The sequence below is a fragment of the Adiantum capillus-veneris genome, chromosome 30, assembly GCF_014529385.1.
Source record: "Adiantum capillus-veneris isolate H3 chromosome 30, ASM1452938v2, whole genome shotgun sequence".
NCBI classification, from domain to species: Eukaryota; Viridiplantae; Streptophyta; class Polypodiopsida; order Polypodiales; family Pteridaceae; genus Adiantum; species Adiantum capillus-veneris.
In genome coordinates, this window is record NC_140960.1 from 77,153,788 (window position 1) to 77,176,588 (window position 22,801).

The window sequence follows — 22,801 nt, forward strand, 5'->3', positions numbered from 1 at the left end:
ATGCCAAACAAGTCATTGTTGCTTGCCATAGCACCCACGAACAATAAATTGGCAAGAAATACACTCCCGACAAAACCTGCAGAAAATCTGCAAATCTGTAAATGCTGTTACAGCAAAGCCTTAATGTGTCCAAAAATGTTGATTCATGATATCGTTACATAGTACTTGTTCTTGGCTTCATTTTGAGTCCTAGGTTAAGCAAAACGGACACCCGGAGCACCCGTGGAGAGCAAAACGGTGACTAGTTGTCTTGAGGTTGCACCTCCTGCAAAACCTAATATGAGGTATGGAGGAAGGAGAATGCTCGTGGGAGCTAAAGAGCCTGCTCTCATACCATTTTTGGGTGAAGAAGGGAGTGAGGGAAGCTATAGACGTGCACACACACACACCCGTAGATGCACACACACACACACACACAACAAGAAGCTTGATAGCTTGAAGCTCCCTCACTTTGTTATGAAGAGTTCAAGTGTGAGTATGAGAGAAAGATACGCGTCTCCCTAAGTACAACGTACCACCGCACATGCGTATAGTGTATATATGTGGTTACTTAAGGTCAAGGATTTTAATTACGCGATGACGCATTTTGTTAAATGTTAATTATTGTTGTTATTATCACTATTTTTTTCATGTTAATAACATATCTAATGTCATGACTTACGAAAACCGGTAGAAAACATAGAACCGGCGGGACAACCAACAATCCCGGCAGGCCCGGCGGGTTTATGATGAAACCCGGCGGGCCTGGCGGGACAAGCAAGAATCCCGCCAGACCTGTCATGTACCCCCTCCATATTTGGCGGCTCTATATAACCCGGTAGTAGACATCACATCACATCACCTCTTCCTCTAAATTTGGTCATCCTTTAAAATTTAGAAGAAAAACTAAAGGTAAAAAAATGAAGTCTTTAAAAAAATTTAAAACTTAATGTAACTTTGATCATGGATCATTAGTTCTTTTTTGGACTGAACTGATTCTTGAAAGGAGGTAGAAAGGTGAATATTTGGGTCGGTATCTCTACATTTGGGATGGACTAATCTCATGTTTGGTTCACTGTTATATTTTCTAAATTGATTGCTATATTGATTAGAACTTCTATCATGGGTCATTAGTTCTTTTTTGGACTGAACTGATTCTTGAAAAGAGATAGAAAGGTGAATCTTTGGGTCGATATCTCTACTTTTGGGATGGACTGATCACATGTTTGATTCACCGTTGTATTTGCTTGCTATTCCGATTAGAGCTCCAATCATGGGTCATTAGTTCTTTTTTGGATTGGACTCATGATTCATGAAAGGAGGTAGAAAGGTGAATCTTTGGGTCGATATCTCTACTTTTGGGATGGACTAATCACATGTTTGATTCACCGCTGTATTTACTTGCTATTCCGATTAGAGCTCCAATCATGGGTCATTAGTTCTTTTTTGGACTGGACTGATTCATGAAAGGAGGTAGGAAGGTGAATCTTTGGGTCGATATCTCTACTTTTGGGATGGACTGATCACATGTTTGATTCACCGCTATATTTGCTTGCTATTTCGATTAGAGCTCCAATCATGGGTCATTGGTTCTTTTTTGGACTGGACTGATTCATGAAAGGGGTAGAAAGGTGAATCTTGGACTGATCACATATTTGATTCACCGTTGTATTTGCTTGCTCATGTTTGAGTAGATTGAGGTTTATTCCCTTCAGGCTTCACTACTACGCTTGTGTGTGATATTGATTATAACACTAATGTTTGGTTTGAATAATACTTGAAAGAAGAGATAGCATACTGAGCTATGTTTATTGGTATTGCAGGCATCTAATAAGTATGTCTTCCACCGGGAATGTGAGCGGTGATGTTGGTGTCTCAAGCCTGGCTTCCTTGAGGATACCTCCTACCTCGATGCCAGGTCCTGCTTCGCAGGGCACCACTTCGCAGGGCAAGCGAAAGGCAGGTGGAAAAATTCTAAGACTCGAGTGGAATTTTGCCACAAATTTAAATAAGTATCAAGATTGGAAATGTAACTTTTGTGGCGAAGAGAAATCTGGAGGAGCACCAAGAATAAGGGATCATTTGCTAGGTGGCAATACCAGAATCCAAGGAGGAAAGTGCAAGGGCTTAGGTGCAGAAGAAGCAGCTATGCGCTTAAAAGCTTTAATTGGTAAGCTAATTTCCATGAGCAAAAGATCAAAACTCTCTACTTTCGAACATCACACCCCGGTATCGATAAGATCAAACCAATATGAGGGATCATTGGGTGTAACGCCCACCAATGGAAGCACTCAAAGCAGGGAACCAACTTCTCATATCGATGGAACTACACCTCCAAACCATGGATCTCCTGACTTTCAGGTAGGATTGTCAAAAAGTAGACAGGTTAGCTTACAGACGAGCTTCAAAACGCTTGCCTTAGAAGAAGCACAACTTGCTCTAGCTAAAGCCGTCTATTTCAGTGGGGGATCATTGGCCATTGTCACCCGTGATGCATGGAAGTCAGCTTGGAAACACATTGGGGAGTATGGTGCTGGATTTACCCCTCCAACATATCACCATATGAGAAACCAAGTGTTGGATAAATGTTACACAAGCACACAACAGGATATTCAAAGGGTACACAAGCACACAACAGGATACACCATAGTTAGTGATGGTTGGTCCAACATTCAAAGGCGGCCATTGATCAACATCATGCTTGTATGTCTTCGTGGTGAATGTTTTATCAAAGCTGTGGATAGCTCTGGTCAAATAAAGTCTGGCAGTTTTATAGCTGACATCATTGGTGACACAGTTGAGGAACTTGGAAAATAAAATGTTGTCCAAGTAATCATGGACAATGCCAAAAATTGCAGGGTTGCAGGTAGGATACTTGAAAGTCGCTTCTCTCACCTATATAGTGTTGGTTGCAGTACACACATCTTGAACTTGGTATTGCAGGATTGGTACAAGAGGGAGGACACAGAGTGGTTCAAATGGATAGTAGACAATGCTCGCTTAATAGTCAAGTTTGTTTTGAAGCGTCCGAGGGTTCTTGACATGTACCGTCAGAGGATGTCTACTATGTTAAAAATGCCGTGCAAAACTAGATTTTGCACCAACTACTATACGGTAGAATCACTAATAAAAAATAAGAATGCTGTGATGGAGACATTTGTTTGTGCCACTTTTTCATAATGGGAGGCCGGTCAAAGGGAGAAGATAAAAAGAAAAATAGGGGTGATCAGAGATCTACTAGCTGATCGCCACTTTTGGGATGATGTGGTGAATGTGCACAATGTCATGATGCCAATTATGCCCGCATTACGCCAACTGGATTCTGCCTTGCCTAACATAGGTAAGGTGTGGATGGCTTGGTGGACTGTTCAAGAAAGCCTTGCAAATCTAGAGGAGCCCCAGGAGCCAATTGTGAAGCCTTGGAAGGCACCATTCACTCAAAAGAGGAGAGAAATTTTGAGAAAGTATGTGCATGGTCGATGGGTTGGAGCACATAGTCCACTACACAGCGTAGCTTTCTTATTGGATCCAGAGTATTGGGCAATGGAAATAGAAAAACTTGATGAGGAGGTGCTGGAAGACTTTTATGATGTGATAGGCAGGTTTTAGGATGATCCTGATGAGCATGCATCAGCTGTTACTGATCTTACGAAGTTTAAACTCAAAGAGGGTAAGTTTGGTACAGAATTTGTGCAGAAACTTGCCACGGAGCAACCAGCGTGGAAGTGGTGGATGATGAATGGTGGTAGTGCACCCACCCTTAAACGCCTAGCTGTTAGAATCCTAGCCCAATGTGCATCCAATTCAAGTTCTGAGAGAAACTGGAGTACATATAAATATGTACATTCCACCATCAGAAACCGCCTTCTAAATTCAAGATCTAAAAAATTGGTGTATATGTACTGCAACCATCGGCTATTAGCAAGAGTGCAAGCTGAGAACTACAAAGAGGAGATGCCGCGTTGGACTTATGATGTAACCAATGATGAGGTGGACGAAGACAGTGAGTTACAAGGGGAATCTCATGAAGTAGAAACTACATGTACTTTAGAAGAGATTGAAGAGAATTTGGAAATTAAACCAACTTTGACCCGTCGCAGCAAGCGACGATGGTTTAATTAATAGATTATCGAATCCATTGAGTGACTTCTGTTTAAGTTCAAAAACTATTTATCTTATAAGCTTTTTTTATATTTAGTTTAAGGTTTAGACATTTGCTTAATAATAAACGAAGCCCTTAAAAACCTTTACAAGGCCACAAATCACTATTAAAGCTTCATAATATACAAAGCCCTAACAAATCTTTGCATTATCACACATCATAATTGAAGCTGAAGTGAGGACAATTCACAATTCACTAATAAATTCTCGCATGACAACGAGTAAATGTTTTCAAATGTTACAAAAACTATCCAAGTGATAGTGAAATATTTGTGAGAATATCTTCATTCTCTTGTTCACGCTGACCTTTAAGCTTATTATAGTCTTCAAACATTTTGAACATTGCATATAGCTTTTTGGATATCTCATACTCACATATAGCACAATGAAAGTTATTCATCATGCTTTGCATCAAGCATGATATATGGTACATATGTCTGCATGGCAAGCTGAAGTGACCACACCACTCATGAAAGAATGATCTACATATGGGGCAAGGACCACCGTGCTCACCAGAAGCTGGAGGGGCCTCAATAGATGTTGGGTGCTCAATCAATGTGGCAGCATTTTGTTTTTTTATAGTCGCCTCTAACTCTTTTACGTGGAGAGATAGCACCTTCACCTCCCTTTGCAAGTCTCTATTTAGGGTTGCTTCTGCATGAGAGCCTTGTGTAGCTTGTGATGCTTGCCTCAGTTGAGTTTGAAGCTCCTCCTTAACTTGGTGCACTTCCATTGATGCACCTTCTAGTGCCAATGACATGTCTTGCCATGTGACAGTGATTGCACTACTGCGAATGTCCTCAACCGTCATGTGAGGTGCCTTGAGCTGAAGTCCACTGCTTCACCCAAGACATAATGCATGTATAACATCTTGGCAAACCACAATGGACAATCCATATGATGCATAGGATGACCCATAACATCGAGATATATGTTCTCTCCATTGTCTTGTATGTCTACATTAATGCATTGTGATAGCTTGAGTCGGCCTTTCTTGATGTTGTCATCTGCAACGCCTGGCCATATGGATTTGACCATTTCTCGGTCAATCCTAGTGTTCACCTCTTTCCATTGTGTACCCACTGGGAGCAACGAGCTTCAATTCGAGCGGTGTCGTTCACTCCACCGCCTTGACACATGGATCTGAGACGCTCAAAAGCACGCTTAGCCCTTTGATTATCATTATCCATATCCTGATTAAACACTATACTTCAGTTACGGCATACAAACTTAATGATAATCAATTGCTATAAGAGTAACCACCATTTTACGATAATCAATTGCTATAATTTTAACCAACATTTTACGACAATCAATTGATATTAGAATAACCACCATCTTACGACAATCAATTGATATAATAGTAACCACCATTTTTTAAATCAATGAATGACAATCAGTGATTCCACGTGGCTTATTGCTTGAAACTTAAGAGAAAAAACAAAACTCATAGAAAATTAGTTGTCTATTGAGATATAACAAAGTGTTTTTATTACTCATACATCATCCATGGCGCATAAAACCCAATTTTTAAAAGTGCTTTTATAAGTCAAAAGTCTCAGAAAACCCTGCTTCATAAAGTACATCATATATCCATCAAAAAAAGGCTACACTCATTTCAGAGGGAGGACGTAAGCATCGTTCTGGTTGGGCTTCAAATCTTTCTAATTCTTCGTCCAAAAGTGCCAAGGTCTTTCTGTCTGTGGATTTCTTCCTCACCCAACCTTCCACAACAATCCTAGATATGGCTTGTACCTCCACTGAACCTTATGTTTGAACCAATCTGTATTGTAGTAGTCGGAGAAATCTTTGCCATATCACCCATCCTGTGGCATACACATATGTGGCCTTGGTCCATGGTCACGGGTGATTGCCATCTAGTAACTCAGGAGCTCTCCAAGGATGAAGCTTTTGCCAGTTTTCATCGGTATTGTTGGTCTTTTGTGTCTCTAAGCCAGCACGTAGAGCCAATCCCCAATCAATTATTCCAATACGGGGAGTGAGATCCTTGGTAAGGTCCAACATGATGTTCCATGGATGGAGATCATTGTGGATCACTCCCTCGTCATGTGCGAATCGCAATGCCTTCACCAAGGCATGGATCAACGAGGGAGCATGATTGCACAGGCTCTTGATACGTGTTTTCTTGTCTTTAGAGGGCCCATTTAAAGTCTTCAGGGATCTTTCCTTTCCCCTCTTGATGCGCTACAAGCGTCGTGAAAGAGCCATGTGGAAGGGGCACTGTCTCCATAAGATCACCTAAAGTTCCCCCATTGAAGTAGGGGAATATCAGAAACCATGGAAATGTTACAGAGTGGGAAATACTCCTCACAATCCCTCTATGGTTGAGATCTACCCCACTTTTTGATGCAAAGCTTTTCCACTGATGCTTGGCCTGTCCTTTGAACTCCTTGGCACAATAAGTATTCGTTGCAGGAAGGAAACTGGTCCCTTTGATTTGAACTTGCCACCCTGTGCCATAAGCCCCTGACCCAAGTTTCTTGATCTTCTTAATGGACTTATTTGGAATGCCCAGAGTCATACTACATTCATAATTGTATATACTGCTCTCCAGGTGACTGGCAGAAGGAGTAGAACCCGATGTTCCCTCAATGGCAGCCTCCTCAATAAATGGTTCTCCAACTTGGCTGCTCCCCATAACTCTGGTGATAGCCATTCGCATTTTCTTTCTTAGGCCAAATTGTGTGTCTATGTGGGATGCTCGCCTTGACCTCTCCTTTTCAGCTCTCCATCTAGTGTTCCAATACTCTAGCTTACCCTTGTCTACTTCTTGAGGGCATTCCTCTTTCAAATCAGAGGCCACCTTGGGTAAATTGCCCACCCAACTGCTCAGTAATGAGATTATTGATTCGGTTGTTTTGTATGGATATAACAACAACATTTTGCGGGCAATCTCGCTGTATAATGATTGCAATCTAGACTCATCCGCAACAATCTGCGCTATATCGTCGGGATCTAGTTCACTGACGATTGTCATCAACAATTGTCTAATTTTCTTTTTGAACTCTATCATTGAAGTAACAGAAGGATCCATTTCTCCTACAATGGTATTATTGCAAACAACACATTGTGAAATATAACTATGTGCCACTGCATTTGGATCTTTTCTACGTGAAAGAAAAAGTGCAGTATAGACCATAGATCTCGTACTCTTTTGCAGTGACACACCTAATCGCAATTGCAACCATGTGCCAATGACTCACCGTACGACAACTTACAAACAGATGCTTCAGTCATTCTAGCAGCAACACACCTAGTCGCAATTGCAACCATGTGCCGAAGCATGAATGACTGAGAGCAACATAAAACATAGTCACCCTATGCTTTTGCAATGACACACCTAGCCCCAATTGCAACCACGTGCCAGTGCATCCACGCACGGTGACTTCTTTCAAACAGATGCTCCTGTCATTCTAGCAGCAACACACCTAGTCGCAATTGCAACCATGTGCCGAAGCATGAATGACTGGGAGCAACATAAAACATAGTCATCCTACGCTTTTGCAATGACACACCTAGTCGCAATTGCAACCATGTGCCAGTGCATCCACGCACGATGTCTTCTTTCAAGATTCAAGCATATGATGCATTATGAAATTATTTGAGCACACATTCATGCATTAGATGCTACCGTCAATCTAGCAGCAACACACCTAGTCGCAATTGCAACCATGTGCCGAAGCATGAATGACGGGAAGAAACATAAAACATAGTCATCTTGCGTTTTTGCAATGACACACCTAGCCGCAATTGCAACCATGTGCCAGTACATCCACGCACGGTGACTTCTTTCAAACAAATGCTCTTGTCATTCTAGCAGCAACACACCTAGTCGCAATTGCAACCATGTGCCGAAGCATGAATGACTGGGACCAACATAAAACATAATCACCCTACACTTTTGCAATGACACACCTAGCCGCAATTGCAACCATGTGCGAGTGCATCTACGCACGGTGACTTCTTTCAAACAGATGCTACCGTCAATCTAGGAGCAACACACCTAGTCGCAATTGCAACCATGTGCCGAAGCATGAATGACGGGAAGCAACCATTAGGAAAAATATGGACTCTCCATGGACCTTGTAAGAATCCCTAATTTTAAGGAAGTATGTTGTGATTAAGGGAGACAAAGGAAATGATGGGGGCTATTTTGGTAGGTTATTTTCTAGCCTTCAAGTCTAGAAAAGGTGGGGTAAGTAGTGACTAGGAGGCTACCTTCTCTCTCTAGCTTTTCAGCATCTCCTAGAGAAAAGGGGGTGTCATAAAGAGGGAGAGGGACCCTTGTACAAAAAGAGAACCCCACCTTTCATTTTTTTCTAAAAACTCGGCCAAAAATAACCCTAAAAATTTGAAATTTATTGAAATTTTCAAAAGTAGTCATTTCCCCCCCAAAAGTGACCCCAAACCTATTCTAATATCAAACAATCATTTTTTGCCTCCAAAATCCCTTTCTCTCTCTCCATGTCTCCTCTTTGTCTCTCTCACTCCCCTTCCTCAAAGTAGCCATGCCCACCATAGCCAGGACCTACTGCATCTCCCTCTTCATCTAAATGTTAAATCCTCCTTCTCACTCTTTTGCATCTCCCTCTCCATCTACCTGCTAAACCCTCCCTCTCATTCTCACACACTCCTGGATCTGCCTCTTCATCTACCTGCTAAACACTTCCTCTCACTGTCACATTCCTCTCTCCTCTCTTCTTTCTATCCCTATACCCTCTTCCATTGTTCATTGTCCTCCCTCAAAAATACCAAGTCTATCGTAAGCCATGATCTACAGCAACTACCTCCTCAATCTTCCATTTCAATGTCAACGTCCCCTCCCCTGACCCTAACCCTTCCCTCCCACTCAACTTCCCCTATCAACCAAGCCCACCCTGATTGCAAGCTAATGTAGTTGTCTTCACATCTACCTTTGCCTCAATTGCATCCCACAACACTAATACCCAACTTCTACAAGCTATGGAAAAGACTCTAGCATACCCAAATTCTTGCAAGCTATGGAATAGAATATTTATTTTTCATGTAAGGTGGAGTCACATCACAAACTTTCTAGTTGGAAGGACACAGAAGGGTGCCCCTGGACCACAGGTGGAAACTCCATAGCCATGAGACAGAGATGGATCCCAAGCATAGGAAGGTCAAGTATGTCAAGCAATGGCGATGTTACTTTACACAAGGGCACTGGTTTCAAACCTGATTGTATTTGAGGCAACATTTGAAGAATTTAGATCTGTACTCTATACATGCCGATCATGTATCCATAATGCCCAAAGCTATCAACATAGCTTTTACTTTGTAATCTCATAAAATCATGTTTGAGGTGGTCTGCAATGGACATGGTTTTGTAACAACAAGCGCTATGGCTTTAATAAATGAAATCTTTGATCTTGCAAATTAGTTTCCATGTAGGCGCAATTTCTTTGAAGATTTGATTCTTACTGAGGGGTTTGATGCTTATACAAGTGTGTCACATGAATACGGTAAATTATTGGTGAATACTAGGGGTTCATAACTAATATAGAAAGTGTTGAACCAATGTCGAGAATTATGCTAGTGGGGAGGATTACCCATCACTCATAAGCCTGCATCAGGATGGGCCATGTAATTGCATCATGGTAGCATTTCTGAGGCTGCAAAACTATATCAACCAATGCTTCAAAGATAGGGGCTAGTTGGTTAGTTTACTAGAGAGGAGGCAAGGGTGCCTATTCATGCATTGGATGGAAAAGAGGCATGGGATGGGTTTAGAAAACCTTTATTATCTCTCTCTCTCTCTCTCTCTCTCTCTCTCTCTCTCTCTCTCTCTCCCCCATATCTCTTTGCTTTCAGCTAGCTAGCCATGTATGATCAATTATTTTTTGCATAAACTTATAGAGTAGTGTTTTGTATTAATAGAATATTGGCTCCTTTATGGGTAGCTTCTTTAAAAATCAATTATCTCTCTCTGTATCTCTCCTTTTTGTGCATGTTATGGCTATTTGCTTCAGCTCTCTTTCGCTAGTAGGCCTTTGTGAGACTAAAAAGTGTCTTGTACAACCAAGAAAAGCACCCCCTTTTTCTTTAGAGACCAGAACTAGAGCATACACACTATGGGTCACTATCCTAAAAATCAAAGGGGGGCTTGCAACGCGCCATGGTATGAGATAGCTATTATTGCATGGTTGAGTGAAGTTTGAACATCCTGTAGGACCATGTCAACCATGCCAAAGCAAGCTGGCACAGATAGAAGGCAAGGCAAGGGATGCATAGGCCTTGGGAGGCCCAAAGAAAGCCTGCCACAAGGGAGCGCATTTGGGCCTTCCATAGGTCTATGGAAGGCCCAAATGCGCTCCCTTGTGGCAGGGGTGCATAGGCCTTGGGAGGCCCAAAAAAAGTGTGCCACACAACGGAGCTCATTTGGGCCTTCCATAGGTCTATGGAAGGCCCAAATGCGCTCCTTTTTTGGGCCTCCCAAGGCCTATGCACCCCCTGCCTTGCCTCCTACTCTTTGTGCTTGCTTAGTTTTGGGCATGGTGGCCTTGGGCCTACAAGATAACCACATGAACATCCATCCAAAGAAGCATTTTACAAAACTATAGGTCATATGATATATCTAGAAAAAGAAAACTCATCCTCTACTACAAATGGATATAGATGGCTCACCATGTGCATGATGCATTCTCTACTCATTCTCTACTATACAGATGGCTCAAAGTATACATGATGCATACTCAATTAGCAAGCAATCCAAGGAGTAACTTGTCTTGGGTTTGATCCATGTATCATGTCATTTATCCATCATAAGAGAGTATCCTCAATAAAAGGGCAATGCCCTTGAGTTCCAAAAGGGTCTCTCTCTCTCTCTCTCTCTCTCTCTCTCTCTCTCTCTATATATATATATATATATATATATATATATATATATATATATATATATATATATATATATATATATATATATATATATCCCTAGTTATCTATCTATTTATCTATCTTTTTGTTTTTTATCTACATGTGTATCTATCTATCTATTTATGTATCTTTCCATCAAATTATCTATCCATCTATCTATCTATCTATTAATGCATTTATCTATATCTATTTGTCTGTTTGTATGTTTATCCTCCATCTATCTATGTACAATATATATATATGTATATCCCCTATCTCTATCTTGTTTGTTAGCTCTCTTTTCTTTATTTTGATTTCATAGTCTGTGTTCCTTGGGGATTTCAAAGAACACAAGCTTATGGTTGAACTTACACAAATTCATATCAAATACAACATAATAGCATGCCATTGCATTATTCATGGCAAAGGTAGAATGAAGTGTTTGTACAATGCCAAGAGGGGATTCATGTGTGTGCTTGCAAACATGAGGGAATAAGATTGTTGTATCTTTCTTGGATTAGGTTTGAGTGTGTTCTTTCAAAAATTTGAAGCCTGCCAAATATATTGAGATAAACTCTAAGTGCTCATGAACTAAATGTTTGCTCAATGCCAAAGGAGGTTCATGTCTATGCCTGCAACACAAGGAAATATGACTGCTCTATCTTACTTAGATAGTCTTGAGTATGGGATTCTTCTAAGAATTTAAAGCTTGCCACCATTTTGAGATAAACTTTAGTGATCATACAACAAAAAATGAATCAAACCTGACCTTTGAGATTAGATGGCTTACTAGATCTACATGCAGGCACATTGAAAAGGTGTACTTGCTACCAAAAAATCAATTTACTTGATCAATTCACTTATGAGCACCAAAAATTTGGCAGGAAGCACAATACCCATACAAGATTAGATGAAACAAAAATTGATCACAAGCACAACATCATATAGTTGAAGATTAACTAGAGTGGACAAAAATGTAATGAAACAAGAGTGCTTTCTATTCAAGTAGTTTCATTACAAAGTTTGTAGCTTGGCTACAATAATAGCTTGGGATGTTATGTACTAGATCAAATACATTGAATGGAATATAGACTGAGGCAATTGCTATGCTCTTAGCAAGGCTTGTCTCATCATTGATAACTCCATGGACTTCCATATCCACAAGTATAGACACCAAACAAAGACTGTTTAGAATGATCTTCTGATTGGAGAAGTCGCACTTTCCACTTGACACCAAACCAAGTTGATCCCAAGCATCCACTGCAGTAACATCTTGTAATACAACAAATATGGTGTTAGCTACTATAGTTTAAATTAATATACATTGTTGAGTTATATAGATTAGTTCTTATCTATAGCATGCACAACCATAAAGGTACCCGAGAGGCATTCAAGCGGTTGCTTTGCAAGTACGTTGGATAAAAAAATACGTTCACAAATACCGTTGTCAAAAAATATGAACACATGCAAATTAAAGAGGACATACCCATAAGATGACTTAGCATTAGACTTACAATGAGGTGCAAATTGGTTTGAAGCTCTCTACAAGTGGATCTCAGCTACACTATACACATGTGAGTGATGGCCACCATTCCAGGTTTTGTTTTGAAAGCCGTTAGTCTTCACTTCCAATGGCATTCTAGTATGCCTCGACATTGTACTCCATGAGGACCAACACTGAACGGTTGCATGTAGACCCATGAGCCTTGCTAAATACCTGTGGGATCCATTCCATCTTCGAGCTCTTTGTGTTGTGCAGTATGACCTTTTGTATCTCCAACTTCGGTTTTCTATGCGTGGTATGGGTGGACATTCTTGGAAAGAGGTAGGGTGGCCACACAGTAGAGAGAGATTGGGAAGGGGGAGGGGGGTGAGGGTTGGAGAGAAGGATAGTGAGTTCTACACAGTACAGAGAGAATGAAGGGGAGAAAGGGAGAGATAGAGAGGATGGAGAGTGAGCTTTTGGCTATGGTGGGATAGTGATGAGCTTTGGGCTATGGTGGGCTGCATTGTGGAGAATGGAGGGGTGAGGGGAGGGAGAGCTAGAGAGGATGGAGAGTGAGCATTTGGCTATGGTGGGGTTGACTGTAGAGAGAGTGAGGAGAGGGAGGCGGGACAGCTGAAGAGGAGGATAGTGATGAGCTTTGGGCTATGGTGGGCTGCACAGCACAGAGAGAATGGAGAGGGAAGGGGAGGGAGAGCTAGAGAAGATGGAGAGTGAGCTTTTGGCTATGGTGGGGTTGACTGTAGAGAAAGAGTGAGGGGAGGGGAGGGGACAGGGGAGAGAAGATTGTGGGAGAGATAGAGAGAGAGAATTTGAAGAGAAAAAGTGACTTTTTGATGTTTGGTTATGTTTTGGACAATTTTGGAGGGGAAATGGTCATTTTTTAGACTTTTCAAAAATTTCAAATTTTTAGGGTTTTTTGACCTGCGCGATTTTTCTTTTGGGGTCCCTTTTTGTCAAGGGTCCCTCTCTAGGCTTTATGACACCTCTCCCCCCCCCCCCCAATCCACCTCCTCTTTCTCTCTAGGAATCAAGCATTGAAGAGGGGGACAAATAGGCTGCCCCCCTATCTCTCCTTAGGCTATGGGTGATATCCCAAGAGCCCTTTCATTGGTCCTCCACTAACCCTTCCCTAATCAAAAGGGCCCTAGGAGAGTCCATATTTTTCCTAATGCATAAAACATAGTCATCTTGCGTTTTTGCAATGACACACCTAGCCGCAATTGCAACCATATGCCAGTGCATCCACGCACGGTGATTTCTTTCAAACAGATGCTCCTGTCATTCTAGTAGCAACACATCTAGTCGCAATTTCAACCATGTGCCGAAGCATGAATGACTGGGAGCAACATAAAACATAGTCATCCTACGCTTTTGCAATGACACACCTAGTCGCAATTGCAACCATGTGCCAGTGCATCCACGCACGATGTCTTCTTTCAAGATTCAAGCATATGATGCATTATGAAATTATTTGAGCACACATTCATGCATTAGATGCTACCGTCAATCTAGCAGCAACACACCTAGTTGCAATTGCAACCATGTGCCGAAGCATGAATGACGGGAAGAAACATAAAACATAGTCATCTTGCGTTTTTGCAATGACACACCTAGCCGCAATTGTAACCATGTGCCAGTACATCCACGCACGGTGACTTCTTTCAAACAAATGCTCCTGTCATTCTAGCAGCAACACACCTAGTCGCAATTGCAACCATGTGCCGAAGCATGAATGACTGGGACCAATATAAAACATAATCACCCTACGCTTTTGCAATGACACACCTAGCCGCAATTGCAACCATGTGCCAGTGCATTCACGCACGGTTACTTCTTTCAAACAAATGCTCATGTCATTCTAACAGCAACACACACTACAAGAGGTTGTGTGCTCTTGTGACGCTGTTAGCGACGAAAATACATTGGGTTTTTATAACCCCCGGCGTCGCTAAAACCGTCGCTACGAGCGTCGCTACGAGAGCGTCGCTATAGGCGTCGCTATATACGTCGCTATCAGCGTCGCTATATAGCGACGCATATAGCGACGCCTATAGCGACGCTCTCACAGAAGACTATAGCGACGCTCATAGCGATGCTACAGAGCCATAAATAGCGACGCTTATAGCGACGCCCGAGAGAATATTTTTTTGGTGGCAGGGCATTGAATGCCCTGCCACCCATCAACCATATTGTACTTGATTCACTTTTTAAAAAAAGTGCAAAGGTAGATAATAGACCCAAAATAGTCACCCACAAGACGCATTGTTTGCAAAATTGACAATTGTACACATCATAGGCAAAATGAATTGATTGGCAAATGTAATAATGACAATTGTACAACATCATAGGCATAAAGAATTGATTGGCAAAAGGAACTGCGGTGACAAATGTAATAATATACATGGTTCAAAAAGACGTATAAAATCCGTCTCATGATACATAAGCTATGAGAAACCCTAAACTAATGCTATCTAGCTACGGCTAAACTGACGTCGTCTAGTCAGACGTCTCATCGCGTCCAAGCGGCGTATCTGTCGGATTCTGCAAAAAAAGACAATAAGACAGTTTTCAGTAAATATAAACATATAACGACATTTATAAAACAATACAAAAAATAAAAAAGAGTAAACCCTAATACTAACCATGCCGCCGCGAGAACTGAGAATGTCCATCAGGGCGTTTAAGCCCTTCCTGCCTACGTACTCGCGCTCGTACGGTGTGGGATCACGTCCTGTCATCGACCACTGTCAAAACATACAAAGATTTCATTATGTTAGAACTAAAAAACTCATAAACCCTAAACTATCGAACATGCATAAAGAGCAATGTGAAAAGACTTACAAAATCGGCCTCAAATGATGCCCATCCACCGCTCCCCAAGTGGTGCGAGCTCCCTGCCTCTACTCGCGCTCTGGCTGCATCCTTTTGTTGCTTCCACTTGTCGGGATTCTCGCGCGCTGCTTTCTTCGCATTCTTCCAATCTTCTTTGGCCAGCCAATCTGGACTATTCCACCCATTCTTGATTGCTTTTTGCACTTCGGAACGCTTGTGTTTGCAGTATTCGCGCATTCGAATCTTCATCAGGTCTTCATTGAAGCGCTGATCCCGTGTTGGAACGGGAAACTCATCATGAAGTATGCTGATGACTCTGTTTTTTAAATCACTTGGTACTTCACTCCATTTGTTTAGTATATAGTGTCTAAACAGCTGAGAGCAAAGACCACGCATCCGCGAGATCACCTTCTTGCCGTCATCATCCATGATGATGCCGCCGCTGATGTCGACGGAGTAAGGCAAGCCCTCTGGCCGGTGACGCGTGAACCTGGGTGTCCCGGCAGGGGTCTCTAGCGGCGTGTCGATGGGGGTACGGACGTCAGGTGTCTCCACCGGCGTCTGGGCCCCGAAGCGAGGAGTGTCGAGTGGGGTGGCTCCTGGCGGAGTAGGTAGAGGTGTGTAGCTTCTAGGAACAGTCAGCCGTGCAAAACCTGGCGTAGATGGCGATGCTGTGGCTGGTGTGGGGGCGGGCAAAGAAGGGGAGGGTAAAGAGCCTCGTCGAACACGAGGCGGTGTGGAGGCATCGGTGGCGGAATCCCCACAACAACCGCCACCGCCACCACTAGAGCGCCGGTGTCTAGACGAGTGTGAAGCTCGTCTCGTCGATGCCGAAGCTTCGGAGCGCGCCGAATGCTCCGAAAGAGAGGGAGATGCGGATGGTGTAGGAACGCGCGATGATGCGCCAGAGCGATGATGCTCCACGTACCACTGTCTCTGCTGCGGTGACAAAGAAGAAAGAAACTCCTCATCATTCATACCTGCATTAAACACACGAATATTTAAACTTAATATTGAATGAATAGAGTAGACAATGACGCAAAGACCATTAAATACAATGACGTAATGACGCATATAAATACAATGACGCAATGAATCGAGTGATAGAAGAGGCAAGTCGAAAACTCAGAATTTTCAATCAAAAGATGTGAGCGCGAGTAGAAAAGAGCGTTATACACCATGGAAGGTACTTAGAGAGCCAGAGCTTTTACAACACGGAGCAAAATTGTTCAAATACAATATTTGTGGCTTTAAGAGATCTCTCTCTCATCCTCGCATAACTCAGCATAACTTCCTATATCTATATAGAGCTCTCCGTTTAAACACATATCCTCTGTTTCATTTTGTAGCTCCTCTGCATGCACCCCATATAGAGTAGTAGCATCTTGATGCTCGTCTGGCACCACCGCAGCGGCTTCTGATTGAGCATCTTCTCTGATCTCCTCCATTGATGTCGTTGTGATTGGCACATGGTAGCCTTCATACGTCCTTGCACTACGAGGGGCTACCTCTATGACGTACCACCAGTTTGATGTAGACTTTGTAGGATGAAATACTACCTGCCAGAGCCACATAACTTACATGAGAGCTTTCAAGCACATAACTTGTAAAAGGGGGATGTTAACTATTTACATACTTACTTATTCACAATGCTCGGGTAGTACGAAAGTGTCTCTTAGGTCAGTCCATTTCTTAGTAGAATCCACCTCAAGAAAACCAGACTCTCCTCTACGCACAGTAGCGTTGCGACCCTCCATGATTATCTTGAACCATTGCACGTCGAACAAGTCGACAAAAAATCCTCTGTAATCGATCCTCAAAATCTCTTGCAGCGTGCCGAAGTAAGTGAGTTCCGCCACCACAGGATCTGCATCAGAGGAACGTCGTCGACTAGACTGTTCAAATTTTCCATGATTCCACAATCTTGAGTAAAACGCTTTTTGTCGATTCGTTCCACCCTAAAATGCCGACCTTTACACCATGCTGCTGTGTATGACTTATACTACAACGAACAAAGATTATGAGTGGCCGTTCAAACGTTTATAAATAAAGTCACTTGCTAGTCGTACATTGCAAACTTACCTTGGTCGCGCAACCCCGAGAGTACTCCCACTCTTCTTCAGTCACTTCGTCACCGCATTGTTGTGCGCTTTTCAATTGGTTGTGCAACCATCTTAAGCTCAGAAGGTTGGTAGGCTCTCCAGAACCGCTGGATAGTGCATCGGTGGTCGTCTTCCCCGTCTCCACTCGATTCGTGCCCTTTGTCGCTCTTGCTTTGCATCCTCATATTGTGAAATCCACTTTTGCATCACTGGATTGTGAAGCATGCAAAATCGGTTGATTTTAGCCTCTAGATCTTCCGTCATCTTCTTCTCAACACCGAGATTGCACATGACAATCCCAGATATGCGCTCATCATCTATGGTTCGCCATAGCGTGTCCCGGGATTTATCAAATCCGTCTAGCCACTCTCCAATGTACACTAGGGACTCTGATACCAACCAACCTTCTGCCATGCTACCCTCCGGACGTGCCTTTTGACGCACATATCCCTTAAGCGTTTTCATGAAACGCTCTAAGAAGAACATCCATCTGGAATGAACTGTGCCAGCTATTTCCACCTCATCAACTATGTGAACAAGAAGATGCACCTGAATGGTTAGCATTGTAGTAGGAAAATGTTTCTCAAACATGCACACAAGCTCCGCAGCATTTAGTTTGGCGAATGGTATGGAGTCTACGTCGATCTCCTTTTGTGAGATCCATTGCACCAGCTTTGCAAGTTTGTAGATTGTGTTACGGATGTCGAGAGACAAACATCCCTCAATGGCAACCGGTGAAATAAACTGTAAAGTATGTGCAGCAATGATATTAAAGTCCACATTTTATGCAATGATATTAAAGTCCACTATGAACGTACCTGACACATTTTATGCCAATCGTGTGACTTCAAACCGGTAAGCTTTCCTTCTTTAGTAAAACACGTTCGGAGCGAGTGCATTACGCCAGTGGGGGTCCGCAAAGATCGAATGGCCTCTTTTAATTTGCGTTCTTGGGCTCCTGTGAAAATCCATGGTGCTTTAGGGAGTTTTATCGATCCATCAAACGCTGTTTGCGGCCAATATTGCTCCATACGATCCACATTTCTAAGGTCAACTCTGGCTCCCAAAGTATCTTTCTTGCCGGTCAAATGGTCCCATAGTAGATTACCCACATTCTTGAATATGTGCATTGGATCGAGCAAGTGATTGATCACGAGTCGGGGCCAGTATGGTAACTCGTACCATAGAGATAGTCTCTTCATCCCTGGAGGCAATCCGTCATCGCACATCTCCTTCTGCTCTAACCATGCTTGTGCAGACATCCTTGGTGGCTCTCTTCCCAAAAATCCGTCGCATAACACATGATTCTCTGGAAGATACGCTTGATGACCTTCGTAGATTTGCTTCTTCAGTGAGGGTGCCCTACGTGCATTCAGTCTAGGTCCACATGTGACACATGCTCTGTATCCGCTTGTTTGAAGCCCTGCATGTATACACATGATAATAGATCAACTATGGGAAAAAACAATATTTACAGTGTCTGAGTGAGGAGTGTCAATAGATCACCTGAGCATTCTGTTAGCCCGGGATAGTCATGCATGGTCCACATTAGAATACCTCTGATCAAAGCATTCCGTCGTCCTGTGTGTCGACTCATATCCACCACCTCTATGCCAATCCACAATTGTTGTAGCTCTTCCAATAGTGGACGAAGATACACATCCATATTCCCCACTTTATATCGCCCTGGCACAATCAAGCTTAGCCATAGGTGCCCCTTCTTCGTAGTCAACCACGGGGGAATGTTGTAGTTGACGATGACAACGGGCCATACACTGTAAGATGTTGATCTTTGACCAAATGGATTTACGCCATCCATAGCCAGGCCTAAGCGCAAATTTCGAGCTTCCCTGGCAAAATCCGACCATGTTCCATCTATATGTTTCCAGGCTGCGCAATCTGCAGGAATTCGTAGCACACCATCCGAAGATTTATTCTCCTCATGCCATGATGCTAGGGCGGCCATGGACTTACATTCGAAGAAATGCTTGATGCGAGGAAGCAAAGGAAAATGTCGCAAAACCTTTTGTGGAATTTTTGTCCCGTGGAGATCTACTCAATATCTTTCGGAATCACATTTCGGACACTTCTCCATGTCTGTGTATTCCCCTCTGAAAAGAATGCAGTCATTAGGACAAGCGTGGATAGAATTGTAATCCATCCCCAAGTTTCGCAAAATCTTTCTTGCTTCATCTCGGGAATCTGGCATCACATTGTCAGCTGGTAGTATGTGCTCTTTCAGCAATCTACACAACATAAAAATATGATACAGTCGTGTAAAAATCTATCAGATCATTATACATTTAGAGTTCTATTAAAGTAAACTAATTGTAATAGATCACCTGAAAAGCGTTGTGACGCTAGTGTCACTCCATCCAAACTTTGCCTGCATGTTGAGAAGAACCAGGAGTGCTTTCAATCTAGACATACGTGCTCCATTATACAATGACGTATCGGCTTCACTTTTCATATCATCATAGATAAGCCTTTCTGAATCCATGATCGTCTCGATCATTTCATCAATCTCGGGCTCAAACATTGCCTCGTTGGGAATGTGCTCTGCATGATCATCCTCCGAGCTGTCAGAGGCTACATCTTGTGGCCTCACATATGCTGCTTGACCAAAGCGCCTGCGAACACGTCTATTGGGTTGCAAGATTGCTGCTTGTTGGCCAGCGTCAGAGTCCGACGAGTTATAATTGGCAACAACTCGATCTATAATAGATGGATCGAACTCGCCAAATTCGCGAACGTGCAGCAAAGAAACACGTCTTGTCCGTCGCACAGCATGCTTGCATTGATTACAAGGACATAAGACCCTCGTTGAGAGATAGGTGTTTCGGTTGGACGGTCCCACATCCTTGTCGCTACTCATAATGAGGATAAAAAACTTATAACCTGGACAACAAATTTAATATTCTATTGGCATTCTTCGTCTTATCTCTCTCTCTCTCTCTCTCTCTCTCTCTCTTTACCTCACATTCTCTAGTCATGTCCAATCCCCGATCCCCGCACACCTCGGTCTAGAGGTGCACGGAGATCAGAACCACCGGGTTATAATCTCGTCTTTATTAGTCAATACCTATATTTGTGGGTACAAGAAATCTACACACCCACGTCTACATGATACTGCATGTAGTGGACAAAATCCCTTTGCCTCTTCTCTAGCTGTAGCACTTCACTTCATCTTAACATCTTTTCACAGTAGATCTTTTCACTGTTCGTCTAACTCTAAACCCTAAACCGTAAGTAATTCTTGCGTGGACTCGATCTAACGTAAATAAGCGTAAATCTAAATAAACGTAAATCTAACTAAAAATAAAGCTAAATCTAATTTAACGTAAGTCTAATGACTAGAGGTTGTCTAGATGGTCATTGTGTCGGGGATGTAGTGACTCTTGCCGCCCTGAAGATCCACCTTCTTCCCTATCTTCTGAAGACATTTCACCAGTACTTTTGGATCGACGGAGCCCACCATGAGTGAAGGTAGCAATACCCTATATTCCATTGAGGGCTTTCTTCACCCGCTTCATGCAGGCATCGCAGTCTATGGAGACCTAAATCTAATCTAATATAACGTAAATCTAAATCTAGCTTAAATAAACGTAAATCTAGTTAAAAATAAACCTAAATCTAATTTAATGTAAGTCTACATATAACCTAATCTTTAACGTCTTTTAAGATAGTTTCCTACGACGTTATAACTCTCTTCTTCTTGTGTGTGTGCGCGTGTGTGGATGTGTGTGCCAATAAAAAGAGATAAATGGTATAACCTTTCTATCACCCATGCCAAGTATGATAGATTGATTATGCCATTTCCCTCTTGAATAATAGGTCTTCAGTTCCACTCCTCGTCGGCTAGATCTTTAGGTCTTTTAATTTTAATTAGTTTCCTACGACGTTAAATTAGTTTCTCTCTCTTTCTCTCTCAATGTGTGTGCGTTTTTTTGGATCGTATGCATGTTTTCTCTCTCTTTTCCTCTCTCAATGTGTGCGTTTTTTGTTTATGCATGTTCTCTCTCTCTCTTTTCCTCTCTCAATGCGTGCGTTTTTTGTTTATGCATGCTCTCTCTCTCTTTTTCTCTCTCAATGTGTGTGTGCATTCTTTGTTTATGTATGTGTGTGTGCGTTTTTGTTTTTGTTTGTACTCTCTCTCTCTCTCTCTCTCTCTCTCTCTCTCTCTCTCTCTCTCTCTCTCAAAAACACTATGTGTGTGTGTGTATGTGTGTGTGTGAGAGAGAGAGAGAGGGAGAGAGAAAGAGGGGAAGGGAACATGAGAATGAGGAGAGGGAAGGAGCATACGTGGCTCTCCTTCCTCTCCTCGTGTGTGTGTGTGTGTGTGTGTGTGTGTGTGTGTGTGTGTGTGTGGAGAAGAAAAAGAGAGAAAGAGAGAGAGAGAGAGAGAGAGAGAGTGAGGGAGAGCGTTACCTGCTCCTTGCTTGAGGGCGCCGAAAAACTCAGATCTGAGATCTGAGTTTTTGGGCGCGCTCGGTTATTTTTTTTACCCCAGCCGGCGTCGCTATAGCGACGCTCATAGCGACGCCGGGAAAAATTTTTTTGAGCGTCGCTGTGTGAGCGTCGCTAATATGAAGAACCTCTTGTAGTGACACCTAGTCGCAATTGCAACCATGTGCCGAAGCATGAATGACTGGGAGCAATATAAAACATAATCATCGTACGCTTTTGCAATGACACACCTAGCCGCAATTGCAACCATGTGCCAGTGCATCCACGTACGATGATTTGATCAAAGAAATTTTATACCTTTAAGTTTTAACGCAAAAAACTCAAAAAAACATCAATAAAATAAGGAAGGGTTTAAAAAATTACTGCTACACTGCTTTGAGAATGTGGAAAGCTGCTAGAAATTTTGGTGAAGACTTTTCAATGTACCTCTTTTGTGAAAAGATACAAGCACCGGCGTCGCCTTTATATAGCCACGGCGGGCCCGGCGGGAAAGTAGCTTTACCCGGCGAGCCCGGCGGGCAAACTAATTTGCCCGGCGGGCTATGAGCCGGTCTCCGGGTCTCCCTGGAGGTCAAAACAGATGAATGTCAATTAACATAATATTTGTTATTTTTCATTTCAATTGTTATTAACCTGAAATTATAGTGTGATCACGTCATTTTGAAATCCCTGCATAGGGGGAAAAACCTCTAGCCAGCACTAGAGTAAAAAGTGCCTGTGTATAGGGAAACGATTCACATCAAAACTACCCAAGGGACACGTGAGTGTAACGATATACAGTGCGTAGACACTCACTGCCATCTAATTGTGATGAAGTTGTTAAAGTTTCGTGAAAGGACACATGAAAATAGAGGCTAAA